The sequence below is a fragment of the Falco biarmicus genome, chromosome 1 (assembly GCF_023638135.1).
Source record: "Falco biarmicus isolate bFalBia1 chromosome 1, bFalBia1.pri, whole genome shotgun sequence".
Lineage (NCBI taxonomy): Eukaryota > Metazoa > Chordata > Aves > Falconiformes > Falconidae > Falco > Falco biarmicus.
This window is the reverse complement of record NC_079288.1, coordinates 49,971,699-49,989,564: the sequence shown is the minus strand read 5'-3', so window position 1 is coordinate 49,989,564 and position 17,866 is coordinate 49,971,699. Positions and strand designations below refer to the sequence as shown.

The 17,866-nt window shown below is 39.5% G+C and overlaps 1 protein-coding gene across 1 annotated transcript in view; it reads left to right on the top strand.

The window, feature by feature from the left end:
• The first annotated feature begins 6,264 nt into the window (after window positions 1-6,264).
• Window positions 6,265-17,866, top strand: part of TRIM2 (tripartite motif containing 2) — a 117,732-nt gene continuing 106,130 nt past the window's right edge. The window contains exon 1 of the mRNA XM_056331673.1: window positions 6,265-6,337. The gene's annotated coding sequence lies outside the window, so the exon portion shown is untranslated. The remainder of the gene's footprint in view (window positions 6,338-17,866) is intronic.

Below are 17,866 nucleotides of genomic sequence, written 5' to 3'. Positions count from 1 at the left end.
TTCATACCAAAGTTCATTCTGGCTGTGTATGATAGAAGTCAGTTTTTTACCACAAGATGATTCAAAAGTATCCTTATGTTGCTTCACAAAAATTACCTTTTTTTCCAGGCTTTTCATCTTGGTGGCTTCATCTCAGAAGTCACTCAGATTCCCAGAGTAGCTGGATTCTTGTCTGCTTTCGCAGGTGTGGGGTAAGGCTTACTCTGGAATACAAGCTCTAGAGCATAAGGCATTAACAACAGTTATTGAAAGAGGTGAATTGTACTCATGGACTTCTTGTTCACTACTGTAAATGACTCATTTATTTCAACTTATGGTAGTTTAGGAAACAAATAATAAATGTTTCTTTAAGGTAGTGAAGTAACAGCTGTATTTCTGGCTTCCTTACTGGGAGTTAGTAGCTTAGGTAATTGGGTTCATTGCTATTTGGAGCATAAGCAGCAAGCATTCATTCTCCATACAGCCAGCATGTAAAATTTGCAAGAGGTGCGTACAGTGCATACTCAAGCAATGTAAATCATTTAGCAGCCCACATAATGGATGTCTGGTTATTGGACTAAAAAAATCCACTTGGTAGTACAGGCAGATGAGTCACGAACAAGTTTCCCAGTTATACATAAAGTGATTGTATCCACAAGAGGCTCTGAAAGCTGAATAGACTTTAGCTCTCCAGCCACTGCAAGGGAAGATGAAAAGCTGTTGCAGTATTTTCACGTATTCTGAATATGTTTATTCAGTGCCAAGATGGCATTTTGCTGCACTTAGTAATTATTACTGACCTAGCCTTGCTCTAATTACTTGAGGGACTGGTGGTTCTTCTCTGTTTGCTGAGGGCTCATGGTGGTGAACATGTGTAAACAGATCTGTCTTGAAAGTAAGTTTGAACTTTGCACCAGAGTTGTTTGGTTGCAGAACCTTCCCTGCCTGAATTGGAAGCTAGGGAATCTTCCCTGTGCTTGAGAAGCAGTGTGCAGTTGTTGTGGAAGTCAGCCTTGGCTAATAGTTCAGCAGAGATTTCCTGGGATTAAACTATCAGTGAGCTATGGCCCTCATTTAGACCGCTGACATCAGAGCTGGAGTGCGCTGGCTGAGTATCAGCAGCTGTAAGGGATGCAGATGATGGGCTTTCTCCTTGCCAATGGATGTCAAATCCCTAAACTTTTTCACTCATTCAGTATCTATTTGCCAGTCAGCAAATGCTGTGAGCAGCAAAGCATGGATCTGAACTCTGTTTCTTTCCTTTCTGGAATAGCTCCTATGTTACAGGAGAGGAAACGTTGCCCCTTTCTGTTGCACATCCCTCCTCTTGCTTTCAATGTCACGACATTATGAATCAGTGGGGAAATTAAACATCTTACAACTTCTTGTTTGAAATGAGAACTTGTTTAGTCCCTTTTAAGAACTCTCCTTGCTATCAGTTACCTCACCTGGATTTTGCCTAGACTCTCACAAAACTTTTTTTTCTTGACTATATCCCTCCATCCACTTTCCCATGCTCGTTTGTGCACCCGTATCACAGATGAAATGGGCACATATTTGTGATCATGGACTTTAGCTGGTTTGTTGCAGAGAACAGAATACCATGGGTCAAACTCATTGGAACTTAGTGTTTGCCTGAGTTGCCTCATTAAGCTGAATTTGGCCCTTTAAGTCCTAAAGAAATAGTAATAAAATTTTGTATGATATTTCTGTTGCAGGAGTGTTTTGTTTTACTTTGGGAGACACTGTGGTAACTTTAAAGCAAAAAGCACTGATCAGCGGTTTTGAGTTATCCTTGCAGAGTCTGGGAAGCTCTGCCAGTTACACTAAAATAAAAGAAGAGGGTCTCTTGGGTTTTAAAATGTATGTGCTGATGCTCTGCACTTGTTTTCAGTCCAGGATCTCTAAGTGGTCCATGAGAGTTAGTGGGTGATACCTGCTGTTTCAGGAGGGGAATCCTGCGCCCACAGAAAAATGCGGTCGTGGAAAGCTGTCTTTTTAATGCTGTCACAAAAGGGCAAAGCACTTTAGAAAGATGTGGTCTCCCCAGACTCAGAGCTGTAACCCCAAGCAAGATCAAGGATAACAATTTCCCATGGATGTGAAAGGAGGAGGAGGAGGGATAAGAACATGGATTATAGATCAAAGCGGTAACATTTTGTAAATGATAATGTGGAACCTACTCTAGGCCATGGATCCTTTTAATGCAATTTGTTTTTCCTTCCTGACTGGCAGATGTGGCTCTCTGTATGTACTTCTGTTTCTCTTTTCTCCCCCCTCTCTTCTCCTGTTCCAAAACCCTTGTCACAGGTCAGGGTGGTGTGAGCTAGCTGCTTAGCTGCTGTACAGAACTGAGAAAAAGTAAGAGCCCTGCCTGAAGGGGCTGTTGACCAATTTGTGTGAATCTCACTAAATCCAGCCTCTAGTTCAGTTGTTCTTCAGTGCTAATGGAAATAATTTCTCATTTACGTGGACAGAATTGAGATAACAATCAGACTCAAAGTAGCCCTTTGAAAAAATGTAGGGTTTGTCCCTAGGAGGTGATGTATACCTAGCTGCTAAGAGAAGTCATCCTGGGGTGTTCCTGGGTACTGACCTGGGCTGGTAGTGGAAGCAGTTCATACAGAGGTGACTCCAGTATCTCTGCCCTGTCTTGCGTTGTGCCACAGCTTCAAAGTGCTGAGCAACAATAAACCTGAAAGTCTTTAGGAAACTAGTGAAGTTAAACAAAGTCCACTGAAAGTGGAGAGAAAAGTCTCTGGTAAGGCAATAGATTAGATACCAACCTTGCAGTTTCTTTGTTCTCTTTCCAGGTGTGGAATAAAGACAAGACATAGACTTTTATTCCAGAAACAGTCACTCTCCAGTGAGACAGACAAACTCTCCCCAAACTTTGCTGGTGACAGAAGACAGGGAAGGGTAATTGATGAACCATTGTGCAGATGTTTAGAGAGCTGTTAAGATTTATGGGTGAAGACTGTTCTACCCTGAAGATGCAGTGGTTTTATAAGGAAGAAACTGACATGTCAGTGGGAGATAACCTTCTCAATTTCTCTTCCTGTCAGTGTAAGCTGATTTTAGACCTAAGAGTAAACTGCAAATTACCCAGCTGCAGTTTTTGGATGGTACAGTACTTGGTGCAATAGAATAGGCCATTTTTCTACGTGATTTTTTTGCTAGAAATAACATGTCCAAGTCTATGACTGGACTGTTACAGGAAGATAAAATCATCATGTGCAATAAATAGGACATAAATCCTGGGATATACCATTTAAATATTTCGGTGTTGAGCAATTAAAGTCTTTGTGTTGATTAATTTGATTTTTTTGTGTCTATGTGTTTGAGATTCCTGCTAGGGACTGTATCTAAAGACGCAGATAGCTTGAGCTTTCAAGTATCAGGCACTACAGCTAAGAGGTGTTTATGGCTTTCCTCCTCTGAAGGCAATAAAGGCCTTGAAGGAACAATTTTTATGGAGCCTTCAGATAAAAGATATTAGAGTAAAAGGCTGGTTTACTTTCTATGAACATGGGAAACAAAGGGAAGAAGAGTGCTGTATTTTTAGGATGCTAGAGAGAGACACTGTTCATAAGGTCTCAGTGTTTTAAATAAGTCTGGTGCTGAATATAATACCAGCTAAATAAGGAAAAAGATACTATCTGTATTGTGGAAGAAAGTTAAGCAACTCTTCAATTGAAAACTTTAGTGAATTTCTACAAAGTAATTGCCTTATGTACCTACTAAATCATTTTAATTCTTGACAGATAATGTACTAAAGAAAATAAAGTGGGATTATAATGGGGTTTGGAGGCTATGTACTTTGTGGGAAACCAGACTGTTAGGATAAATTTTTCCACTTGGTTTAACCTGTTACCTTGCAGGGCTCCTGTCATCAGAGACTAAAGTAGACCAGACTCCCTCACTGAGTTGCCATCTTGTTCTGCCTGAAATGTGCCCTGCTCTTGTACCTCCCTCTGCTGAGCTATCCTATAGCTATTTATTTTCCGGCCTTTCCCTTCTTTAGACAAAAGCAGCCTTGTGATGTTGATCAAAAGTGGAAGGAAAACTTCTTGATGTTATGCCGTTATTCCAGTTTTTAATGACGCATGGCCATCCTGAGACATTTTGTCATTTCTGTACTGCTTTTTAAGGTCAATTCTTAATAAAAATAAGCCAGTATGTTAATTGAGTAGATGATCTGTATCCCAGATCAGCTTACAGGATTCATAAATTATCAGAGAACAGGTCCAAATCTGTTTGAAAAAGTCATTGAGGTTAATTGCGAAGATGAAGTACAGCATAATATTACGTAGCACAAGCCAAAGCAAGGTGAGGTGCAGAGAGTTAGGCAGGGCTCTTACATCAGCAGTGAAACTGCCCACAGAGCAGGTGAGAGGTCTTGCTGAGAAAGCAGAAGAATGCAAATGCTTTTCTTTTTGTCCACAGTTTGCAACTTCTTACTCAAGTCTTTTTTTTTTTTCCCTTCCCCTAGAACATTCATTTAAAAGAAGAAAAAAAGTCTGACACAGCTTTGGGGGGATCTTAACCTTTAGCTTCCTGGCCCCCCCACCCCCATCCCCCATCTGCTTGTGATTAAGTGATGTTTCGAGGCAGATCTCTTATGATGGTACATTGGTTGTACACCTTGTAGAGTGTGGCCAGCTCTACCTACTTTCAAGCCAACTTTGACTGTTCAAATTATCCAGGGAATGGACTGCTGAATGGAGGTTTTTTGCTGTGTGAAAAGCAATGGGTTGCACTTTGATGTCAGTGAAGTATTCTGTTAAATTTGAAGGCAGGAGTTGAAAAGGGGAAAACATGGTTGAAAGCTCAACAGTGATGTTTAGCTGTTGCAGGATTCATACAGGCAGAGAGCTCTGGCTGTATGGATCAGGCTGAAGGTCTAGAAAACCTTTGACCTTGCTTATAGGCTGTGCTCCCTTCCACTCTTTCTGTTTCAGTCTGCTTATTTATTTTGTTTATTGCTAGCTAACAATTCTCACTTGTTATATAATTCTGAATGCAGATTGTTTGAACCAAGATTTGTGTTTTGACTTGCTTTTATGAGGTATCTGGTACATAAAGTAATTAACAATTAAACTGACAACTCAGGTGGAGAAGTCCTTCTGGTGTAAAGACATAATGTAAATGTTAATAGCTCTTATTTCAAAAGCAGTGTGTCTTAAGCTTAAGTCATAATAGGGAGTAGATAATATTTAGAGTACCTGAGTAGGTTACTCAGACTTGGGAAGAATTCTGAAAGCGAGACATCAATTCAACTTAAAAGGATCAATGCTATGCGTAGATCAGGAAGCCTTTTCCTGGACATACCACTGTAATATGCAAATAGGTGCCTATGGAATGAAAATTTACAGAATGCTGCAAATGACTGATTTTTGTTGGGGCTGCTAATGCAGTTGGTTTGGTGTGGTGAATGGTTGGATTGTAAGCCCTTTTGGGAAGAGAATATTTTCTCGTGTAAGAGGCTTCAGTGTTCTTCAAGGCCCCGTAGTCCTCTTGAACAGTAACCTACAACATGCACTTTGGCTGCTTTTGTGGAGTGCCACATGTGGAGTTAGGATTTGGTGGTGCAGGGAAAGAAGTAGGGGAAGCCCTAATGGCTTATTTTGACACGTGACCTAATTTATCTATGATGTTGATAAATGGGAAAAACGCATGCAGAAATAGAACACGCTATATATATTTCTGAATGCTTTTTTAAAATTCTCTGCAGCACTCTCTCCTCTGTGAGCATATAGGATTATGCATTAAGACAGAATTAATCCCTCATTGTGAAACACACAGGCTCAGCATTTGCCACGGCTTTGCTTTAAGAAAAGGATTCAGACATTGTGGTCTCCATCAAAGAATGGCAGATTCTTGGCAGAACCTTCTTCCATTTGTTTCTGCAAGTGAAACAGTTAATAAATCAGTCATGCATCATTGCTGGATTAGCAATCACACCCCCAAATGCTAATAACTGTTCTCACTCTTTCTCCTGAAGATTACCCTTAAATCCTATCAAAGGACAAGATGCCTTTTGCCTTGCCTGGCATTAGCACCCTAGTGACTTACAGGCAAAGTCAATAGTCAGTAAACTAACTCTCCGACATGGTGAAAGAACAGTCTGCCTTAACCAGACCCACTGTTTTGTAATATGGTTTTAGTTTCTCCTTTCTATGCCTCCACTTTTTTTGTTTTTCCATCTCAGCGAGTCTGGCCACTTAAACTCGGGCTGAACAGAAGGAAGTTTGCCACAATGAATCACTCAAAGGTCTGTTGCAGGGTCTCACAGACTGGGAGAGTTTTACAAGGCTGAAGACTGTGGAGAAGCTGGAGCCAAGAAAATGAGGAGAAGGTAGGTACTTAACATATTCGCTCTTTCTTGTTAATAGAGCAGATGAGCTTATTTATCTCTTGTCTGCAGCTGAATGTGGTCTGTAAAACTGCTTGCTCCTCTTGGTCTGAAAGCAGAGAAACAGCACCAGAGGCAGGTCATAAATTTCCGAGAATTCATGGTCTGTGAGCTCTCCTTGTCTGCAGTTTTAAAGGAGAGTTGCTTAAGGTTGGAAGTTGGGCAAATAAATTATAACACTTTCCTTGGTTTTGCAATGTTCACCAATGAAATTGCTTGGCTCAGCAAGGACTCTTTTATTTACCTTGTAACTACTTCGTGTTGATTTTCATGGTGTTTGTTTATTATCACTGGGATTCATTTACAAAACCACAGTATTTTATATGCAGAAATAATAAAAAAAGCAAGATTATGAGTTATCATCACATATTTCACTTTTAAGGAGCAGATATTTTAAAAATAATTGGGTTGGACACCTACAAGATACATACACTAAAATATGTTGAATAGTAATTTATATTCTTATAGTTTAATTACATTTTACTGCATGGAGGATTCATATTAATATCTCTGTTAAATATTTTTCTCACAGCCGTATAATTTTTTTTTGCTAATCTGTTATTAGATTTAAAGGATGGTCTGGAGATCCTAAATCTTCTTAGTACGCAGACAAAGATAACAGGATATAAACTGAGGTATAAACAGCGTTTAAACTTTATCTTGAATACATAACCAGTGATGCATGATTGTGCAAGTAACTTTTTCAAGTGCTTCCCAGTAAATATGCAGCCACAGTATGTTTGCAGAGATGTTCTTTCTGATGTTATCAGCACTGTTATCTGTTGGAGTGAACTGTTAGATAAATAAATGGGCTAACGCTCAGATCAGGGCTCACCATGTCAGGCTGTAAGGCATCGGGCTGTTTAATTTGGAGCTATTATTTCCTTGGATCACAGAATAAAGTCTTCACCAAAATTTTAGTTTGTTTCTTTTCTAGAGACTGCAAACAAAAACGTTGGAAGGGGTAGTGTGGGTGGGGCCAAAGTGAGAGAGCAAAGACCAGTGCAACTAGACAAAGAGGAGACATTAAATTTTTGATCATAGAATTGGAAAAAAATTACTTGACCTGCATGAAAAATCTATATGTAGGGAGAGCAAAAATGTAAAAAAACCCCAAAATGTGGGAGGCACCCAGACTGAAACCAAACTTTGGTTTGTACCGTGTGCTCCCTTAAATGAGTAAGTGGTCCAACTCACTACCATTTAATCCTCCACCCTCACCTGACACTTATTCCTCTGTGGCCAGAGTCTCAGCTCACAGGCCACTTCTTTTTAAATGTAAAGGAACAGGTACTTCTAATTTAATTAAAAATTCAGGTTGTGAATTTCATAATTGTGAACAAAGTATTTCAGTGGCTTTCAAACCACCTCTTCCCTTTCTGGTTTTCAAACTACATTTTTCTGGCTGCTTAAAACTCTGCTTCTTTGTGTGTTCACTGACAGACTTGCTGCCTAACTGTGCCTGTTTGTCTCCCAGCAGACCATGCACGTGGTCCTCACTGGTGTCATGCCAAGCAAAAAACATGGCATAGGAACCAGAGGGCCCACATGATGCTTCTGTAATGCTGGGTTGCCTTCTTGCAGCCTGAGATCACTTGCTGTGTGAAGTTTCATTTGTTCTCTTTTGGTTTCAGCTTCTCCTCAATTGAGGTTAATAAAATTTTGCTTGCTACATAAAAAATACGGAGGAAAAGCAGTGCAAGTGCAAATACAGTTATGTAGCAGCTACTTGGGAAATGGAGTAAATATTTTAGATGAAAAACAATTAAGAAAATGTAAAGGCCTTAAAACTTTAAACTGATGGTTTTCAGTCCTCTAAAGGTATGAAACCTGTAGTGTTCAGGGCCTTTGATTTCTTTCTTTTTTTTTTCCCTCTCCCCAAAATGCTTAAAACTTCTTGGCTTATTTTAAAAGGGAAATTCTTTTTGTAGCATATCAGTACCTTACACTTGTCTTTTTTTTAAAAAAAAGAAAAAATAAGATGTGCAGTATAAACATTTGCATCTTAGCTTTTAATATGGCATGCAAACCTAGCATGATGTAAGGAAAGGTTGTTAAGAGAATAGCAGACTCTAAGCTCTGTGGCCACCAGGAAAATCTGAATTAAATTCCTGCTTTGCCACAGACCTTTCTCTCTCTCTCCCTCCTTTTCTTTTTAAAATCACCTTGGGCAAGGTGCTTTGTCAAGAAGGTCTCTCAACACCTAGGCTGTCTCTCTACACAGGGGCATCACAATGATGAGTACATAACAGACAGTGAGGTGCTTCAGTGTTGCTCTGATGGGAACTGTGTGAGTACCTACAACAGTCACCCCCTCTTCCTGCAGCAAGCCCTGCTCTGAGGAAGGTGGCTTCCTATCTGAATGGATGATGAGTAATATTTCAGTGTTGTGGTTTGGTATTCAGGCAGGTATTCAGTGGGCAACAGGAAACTGTGTGTGCACAAAGAACCAAATGTGAAATGCTGAGCCATATTGCCAAGCTGGAGAAAGATGCAGTGCTTCCATCTTGTGACATATGGTGTGTACTCCATTATGTTTCTTCATCCGCCCCAGGACACTAGAATCCTGAACCATGACTAGGTTTTAGAGGTGCTGTGGTAATACAAACACTAGTGCTACCACTACCAGCTTGATTTTGTTTTAATAACGGTCTTCTCTGCAAAACCACAAACCAAAATTAATTACACAAGGCAGGGGAATGTGGAATTGCTACAATAATTAGACCAGGACAGCAGCCTTGGTCCAGAAGAATTGCTTTAAGCACAACTGTGCTGGAGAAAGTTCAGTCTAGCTCATTAGGACCAAATGTTAAAATCATAGCCAGCTCCTGAACTGTCTTTTTAAAATTGCCTTTCCTACTGGCTACTGTTGTCTGCTTCCTCTGCTTGATAGCAGCTCCCACCCGATGGTGACTGCGCTCTGTACCTGCCCTGGCATGGGAAGTCAGAGGCTGTGAACCTCCTTCTGTGCTCTTCAGAGAATTTCCCATCTAATGTGTGCTTGTGTGCCAATTTGTTCAGATAAATATGGGTAGAGGAAAACATAGGTATGCCTCTCATTAGGGTTAGTAGTTACAGTTTATTTATGGCACCTTCTAGTTCTTGAAACTCTCTGGGACTAGTGAATATCTTATGTTCCGATAATACTTGTTAGCTGTATCTACAGAAGCTTATTTTCCTGGTTTTTTCCTTCACCTGTTACGAGTCCTGACCTGACAGCTTTGCTCTGCCAAGTGAGAGACCTATTGGATTTTACACCTACTACTCCCTTGCCTGTTTAGAAGCTAGTCTGCGTATGACTGCTATCATGCTGCCATAGCAAATAACTCCTCACAGGGCTGAGGTTAGGCTTTTGAAGCAAATAAAATTTGTAGTCACCCAAGTTACATCAATCAGAATGGAAATTTTAACTGCAGTTGTTCTAAAGATCAGTATAGGATTAGTGCTGATGAAATGTTGTAATCCCTGATTTCTTAAATCTCCTAAGAGCAAGTTGCATCCATAGTGGCATCTCCTTGGTCTCAAACAGCTGTGAGAGCAATTCTAAGGCTTTAATGAGTCAGTCCCCATAGGGAAGGACAGCAATGTTCACTTTCCTGAATGGATGCTAACTTCAAAAATGGGTACTGCCCCGCTGTCCACGGCCTGTGGACTCCAGAAAACAATGTATTGGTTTGATAGTGATAGTAGCAAAGAAGATGATATAAGGCTGAAGAGGAAAAAGACCAAAAGAAAAAGTGGTGGAACAACTTGACAATTGCATGGAGATGAGGAAGGATGCCTGAGGGAAAAAAGCAAGCAATATGGATGTATTCCTTATGAAATGGGATAGATGGGATTAAAGAAAACCTAAGAAAGTAATATTGAAGAAATATAAAACATAGTCATATCTAGTAAATATAAGCATAAAAGAGAGGTTCTGAGAGGCAAAAGAAAGAGCAAAAAAGAGAATACGTAATGAAAAAGGTCTTGCTGAGCTGACAGAAGAATGCCCCTTGAGGAGAAAAATGCAAAACTATAAAGAATTGAATATTATGACAAGCCTGAGGTGAAACAGAAGCCTTGGCAACAAGGGAGATGAAGCACTTTGGAAGAAAGAAAAAGTAGGTTTTCAAATATAATACAAATGACACACATTTAGTGTTAATGTTAAGTGTTACTCTATTGAAAGCTGGATGATCAAGTATTATGCTAAAATATCTAGATTTTCTTTACCTGGGTAGGAAAATCACTGAGAAAGTTGAAGTGCTGTAATTTTTTCATAGCCTTTTCTACAACAGGTCTCATGTTTTTATTACCATCACTGGACGGTATGGTGGATGACCCAGAGAGCCTGCTACCCAAGGACATTAATTTTTAGCAGGTCTAATTTCCTTGATGCCTGCAGCATGACACAGAGGAAAGATGCCCCAGATGGCTTAAGGCAGGCTGAACGTAGTTATTGTCACACTGTGGTTGAAGCAGCACAAGCCTCAGTGTGGCCTGGATATGTCTGAGTAATGTTTGAGAGCTGAAACCAATGCTGTTGTCATTACTCTTCATATTTGTATCACTGGCGGTCAGGTGCAGGACTGTAGTGAGGTGTGTCAGGATTTAACTTCATAGATGTGAGAACAATGTCAACATTTATAAAAATGCACTAATGAACATGTTTAATGTTTTATGTAGTTGCTTCCACTTTTCTGCCCACAGACACATCTTTGCGTCTCGTTAGCCCTGGCTACTGCTAGGAAACTTAAGTGCCAAAAACCCCCACCCCATTTTAGCAGGGCTGACAACTGAGGGAAACCTGAGCTCCTGAAAGCCTTCATTCACTTTAAATGGAAAACACAATCAGGGCAGTTTAATTTTTGCTGGCAGAAGCAAGGATACACTCAAATGATCATCTTATCCTACAGCACAGCAAAGGTCATAAAAAGGACATTTTTGGAAATTATTTCCTCTGTCCCTAGCGGAAGAATGACACTTCTTGTAGAAGAGGAGTTGCTTTATTCAGCTAAGTTTTCACTGAGACCGAAAGATTAATCTTCAGGTAGCTCAAACCTCTTAGCATAATTGATTCTAAAAATATCTGTTTAGAACAAGACTTGGAATATAACTATATTGTTTCAAGTGAAAGGGGTAAAGCTCCAGTCTAGTCCTTCATGAACATAGTAAGTGCTGTGTATTTGATTTACCTCTTTAAAGTAACTTTTCCTTAGAATATCTTACCCCAGACTCTTTAGTGCATCTGATTTATGCAAAGCAGCTTATGTGTGTGGCAGTGGTGAACTACAGCTGTTAGGAGTTCTTTGTATTAGTATGTGTTAATTCTTGTATCCCCACTCAAAACATTTATCCCTGTTCTTGAAAAGTAGAAAACCATCACCCTGTGTCCTATTACCTCCTTTATAAATTTTATTTTTTGAAGCACAGAAAAGAAAACAAAAGGATCAGAGTGTGAAACAGAAGCTATTAGATGATTGAAAGAGTATATATACAGGGTGACAAAGGATGCAGGCAAAATAAAACCCATCAATTGAAACTGGTAAATTTTCTAGGCATACAATATTCTTGAAAAATTATGACGACAGGAGTACAAGAAAAGAAACTTTTGTTTCAGGTCTTTGGAAAATTTTATTACTAGCTTTAAGGGTCATTGCTGCAAGTTCAACCAAGTTCTAGAAAGTGTTATTCCTGTTTCTAACAAACCACATTTGATGGGACTCTGGAGTACTGTCCTCATAGTAATCCTCTTGTGTATTATTCTTGTATTTCTACACAATACCTCTTTAATGTATTGTCATGCCAACATATGCCTTTCTGTTGGGAAGTTTTCCACATACAAATTATTCTAGCTACTTTTGTTGAACAAGCAAGCCATGGTGTATAGCTTGTTTCATTTACTCACATTTACACCTGCTCTGGATGAGAACCATTTTTGAGAGTTATGGAGTTTGACTCTACCACTAACTTTCTGTGTGATTGGTCTTAGAGACATAGGACTAGATATTCAAAAGTGTTCTTCAGATCTGGGTATTTAGCTTGAAGTGTTAATCTTCAAGTTCTGGTAACATTTTCAGAAATGCTAAATGCCTGCTGTGATCACAGAATTGTTCAGGGGAACACCACTACCTCTAAAACTCAGTCTTTTCAGTAGCTTAACCCTGCAACAAAAACATTAGGGTATTCAAAGAAGCAGCCATTTTGGACAAAAATAAAAAAAATATTTCTGTAGTGTGTCAGTTGCCTTCAGTAGTGAAGCGCAGCCAGTTCTTAGCAGCCACCCTTGTAAACCCTTTTAAAATGGGTGAATGAATGTCTCTGAATAGATACTTTTGTCTTGAGCCTGGTAGTAGCGAATGTTCATACTGTGAGACTCCTACTACTAAAAGCAGCTTCAACACACTCTCATGGAGGCCCGTGACCAGTAACCTTACCCAAAGCTTTGTTGTAGCCAGGCACTCATCCTGCTGTGAATGGCATAGACGTTGTAAGTAAGGGGACTACTCACATGCCTTTTTATTTTTGTACATATCATCTGACTGGACTGGGAGTGGAGAGCTCTAGCTCTTGAGCTAGAGCAACAGTAGCAAGTTCCATTTTATGTTGACATAAATTATGATTTGCACCCCGACCATCCCGTGCCATCATTTCTCTCTAGTTCTGGTAAGTCAAGTTTACCCTCAATGCTTTGGAGGTCTAGAGACCCTTGGCAGATTGAGCTGATCAGCTGTGCCAGATACCTGATGCACTCTGCGTTCAAGTCCTGTCTGTTTCCTCCTTTTTGAGAGTGTGTTACCCATTGGTGTGCTTAGCTTTTGATATTTATTCTGGTGTGGTTTTAGAGTTTTCGTTGTCCTTCTGTGAGATTATTGTGTATTCTGCATTCATTGGTACAAAAAGGTTTGCAATGTGAGGAAATGTGGGTAAGCATCTTCCTTTGTGTATTTAATTTATGCCTATCCCTCCTGATAATATGTTCCATAGCTCAAGTATGTCAGCTAAAAATGCTCATCCCTGAGCACCTGACAGTTTTTCCTGATAAGCTTCAGATAGTTTCAGTATCTGCAAGGCCTGTTGTTACGGTAGTGGAGTGCTGCAAAAATAATATAAGAATTAAATGGTTTACATATAGCCAAGTCCTAATAATTAAAGGTACCTTTTAGGTTAGGAACAAGAGCTTAAAATGTGTGTAGTTTGACTAGATGGGAAGCCAGCGGGAGCTCTACAGTACTGAAGTTGATGTGCTTTCATAGCCTGCTTGGAAGGCACGCAGCAGGAACCTGGACATTTGCAGTAGGCCAAACTGGAGATACCTAAAGGCATATACCATGATCCCCCACCATCTGAAAGGGATATGGGTGCAGCCTCCAGACTATGTTTTAGCTGAAGGTGGAAGAAAGGTCTGTTTCTCAATATTTTTCCTGCAGACCATTAGCATGGCTCTGTTGCCATCTTTTTAGCTGCTGTTGCTATAGAAAATAGTGGTTAAAGCTGGCAAGATAGTGGAATTATTTTAATTCAACATTCTTGAAGACTGTGGTGTCTCTATTTGCCAGTCTTTAATATTTGTACAATGGTGGAACAGTCACGGGCATGTTTGCAAATCCCAGAAGGCTTGTCATGGAAATCTATTCTCTGTTGTTTGCTATGGATTATTTTCTAGGAAAGTTTCAGCCATCCACTCAGCAAAAAAGGCAATGGGTGAAAAGCATACACATAACTCCAACAGTCAATAGCTCGTATGTTCATGAGCAACCAGTGTCTGCAAAATGGGTCACCAAACTGTTTGGAAAAACCATACAGGGACAAAATGTGTTCCTCAACAGTAAGAAATATGTGTGAGTGATTGTGAATTAAAGAAGATCAAAATTAGTGTCAGCTGACAAATAGTATTCATTCAACACTGGCACTTAAAACCTCAAAGACTTCCTGGAAGCGTAGAAAACAGTTTGCTTGTAGGGGATGTACCTTACATAAACATAATGCCTCTTTTTAGTCAATCTTATGTAGACATTCTGAGAAGATTCAGTCCAACCAACATAAAATAATGCAGCATCTAATTTTCCGCTGCTTTGCAACTCATCCATTTGCATACATATGTCCAGCACTATAAAGACTGAAGAATCAAAAGTAAAGCTCATAGTTACCTAAGGAAATCTACAGGGAAAATACTTTAAAGCTATTTCAGTATGGTTACAACGAGGTGCTTCGTGTCAGTTTGATGTTGAATCAGTGGAATGTTGTTTCAGCAATGGGATATGACAGAGCGATAAAAGCAAGACTTCTGGTTTTCTAACAAAGCAGTTGCTGTCAGACTGAAGGCCAAGTATAGTACTGGAAAAAGTTGTGTTACGTACAGGAGGGGGTATACAATGAAATTTCTGATAAACCACTTTAGAGGTCTTCAAATATCTGAAATCATAGAGCTGAGGTAATGTGTAAGAAGTTACACAGATCCTCTGTAGTGAGATGCTTCTCACCCTAATCATAAACAGTTTGATCCAGAGGGACATGTAGGCATCCCTTTATGGATTAAAGCCCTAGTGCCTATATTGATTACTGAATAGAAAACAACTTTATAGGATGTTACAGCTTTTGTAATTCATTCAGATACTTTACAGAGATTGTGGAGGTGATACCTGGATAGATTATAATAAATACACAGATCTTGGGAGCTACAATGCTTTCACTGTACTGGATGATCAGCACCATGTAAGCACAGTATAGAAATCCACATATCACAGCACTGTTCTGTTTCTTCTCTGAATGTTTTATTGCTTGGCTAAGTTAATTGTACACAGGCACAGCATGATGTTCCTTAGCTGCTTCCTTTCAAGCTGAGGGAAAACACTTGATAAAGGACAAAAACTCTGATTTGCAGCAGATCAAAGCAAATCCCATTTTAATTGGAAAATGTGAAGGCATTTCTTCTTATTTAGTCATCTTGCCTGCCAAATTTGAGCCTTCTATCTCCAGCCATTTCAGCACAAGTCTTTTTTTTACATTCTTTTGGTGTATATGTTTAGAAAAGGAAAAGTTTATTTTATTTTTCATACTGCAAAGTTACTGAACTGCTTTTGCTTAGTTTTAATGTTTGTCTTTTTAAAAGCTACCTGGAAGTTATCAGCTTGAAATGTGAGTTTCAGAGTTCTTCATAACTGATACTATAGTATTATCAGGAGATAAGGAGAGAGGAAAGGAACTTTCTATAGATGTTTATTAATTTTGCTTGTTAGTTAATGAAATTGTTACCTTTGCATATTGGTTACCTACAAAGAGGACTCTTTCCATAAAGACTTTGTTGACTTTTTGGACATGCAGGCTGTTGTCCCAGGATAGTGTTCTGCCAGTAGCTTCCAGTGGCTCATTTGTCTTTTACTGGAAGCTACCTTACCTTCACTTCTGCTAGTGTGACTGACTTCAGATCTATGAAATGGTCCATTTAAAAATCAAATAAGATAGGTTCACATTTCAGCAGAGCCCACTCATTTTGCAAATCTGTTTTGGAGTGCAGTCACATGAATTGTTGGATTGTGCAGGGTATAAACTTCTGCCAGGCAGCTGTGTCTGTGAGGAGCAGAGCTAGGAACCTGTGGCAGTGGATATTCTGTTGAAGGAACAATGGCAAGGAACAACAGCCTGAAAACACAGATTCTCTGTAGAATTAAAAGGGCAGTATTCTTGCTGTTCTGCAGACTCCTCTATGAGTATTTTCTCCTGTTATAATGTGGAACTAGTCCCTGTCTTGGGTGCTTCCAAGTTCTAGTTTTGCTAGAAATGTTTTACATGCCTTATGTCATGAATGTGATGAAGGAGTTGAACAGGTTGTACCTAAACTGGGAAGAAACGATACATAAATAATGGGGTTTATTCTTTTAGCATCTGATACAAAGACCTTTTAAAGGTAGTAGAAAGTCATGACTGACTTCAGTGAACATGGAATCAATCCCTAAACCAATAACACCTGTTCAGTGATACAGTCATTGAAAGACTAATCAAATGAATAAGAAATGCTTTTGCAAAGGATTCTAATCATCATATGGCTCAGCCTGGTTCCTTATCTGAGGTCCCTCAGTGGCATGACTGCTTTCATCTCTTTGCCTAGCTTTGCAATAGCCTGAAGCATCGTAAAATCCCTCAGCCCTATGCCTTTTGTTGTATATAAGTGTATTCTTTGCCAAACTGCCTGGAACAGACATCACCTAGCATTGAAGTCTATCTAAATAGGAATGTTTTGTGGTTCTTTTGTTGCTGCTGTTCTTGTTTTGTGTGGGAGGATGATCTGTTTTGTTGATTTAATACGTTTCTGCAATTTTAGACTTTTTAGTAGTGCATTTGGTGTTTGAAAGCAGCTGGATTCTTTTATCTCTAAATTTGCCAAATGGAATTTATTCCACAAACCCTTTGGCATTTTCCAGAATATGCTGCCAAACCTGACTTTTTTAAAAAACTCTGTAGCTTATTTTTTTGTGCTGTCTGTCATCTTGTTTTCCAGGTATTTTTGGTATAGAATAAAAGCTCGGAAATAAATGCATGAAGCGGGTACATCTCAGAAAGAAGCCTGAGTTTTTGAAGAAAAATGGCGTGAGCGACAAAGGCATATCAGAACATAGACCTGCCAGGCATTTAGGATCAAATGTAGATCATCAGTTTCGTGCTGTGGCGTGCAGAGAAATCTCAGAATTCAGTTGTAGCCAGTAATTGAGCACTTGGAAATTGTTTCTGTGAAAATGAAAAATCATGAAATACTGTGTTGATCATGCAGTGAACACTGCCATTTTGTGGATCAGTTTTCTATGCAAATGGTTTTAATTTTGTTTGGATTATCTTTTCAGTGGAGGTCTGAGGTCCCAATGAAATAGGAAGGGATCCACATTCTGAACATTTGGAATGTCACTACAAGTATTTCTGTTGAGAACTGTAAGTGGAAAGTCCCAGACTGTTAGAAAAGACATCTCTAATCAAACATGATACAGAAGACATACATAACTACAGCTCCTGAACCCCATAATACATAACCTTTGAAACCTTTGTTTTTTTCTTTGTCTGAGTAGTTGTGTTGTATTGATAATCTTAGGAAAGCACAGTGATGATAAGCAAGCTAATAATGCCCCTTAAAGAGGGGAAGTGTGGGAAATTGCTGCCAGCATTGAAGTCTTGTCATATGTTGGACTTGTGATTGGTGACTCTCTCTCTCTGAAAAAGTAGAACTATCTCTTATTGTTGCTGGGCAAGAAACAGGAACATTCAATAGGAGGGGGTGTTCAAAACATTTGTGATGCAGTTTAGGAATATATATGTACTTATCAGGTTCTTGCTCAGTGCTGCCTGGCCCAGATGGAGTGTTATGACATGAATCATTAAAGAGGTTTGGGTGATAACCAAGGTCCTGGCATTTCCCCATGTTTCTTGCATGCTGGGATATCTCCAGCTGATGTTAATCAGTGGGGATGGCATTTTCTCCACATTGACACTCTGCACTGCCAA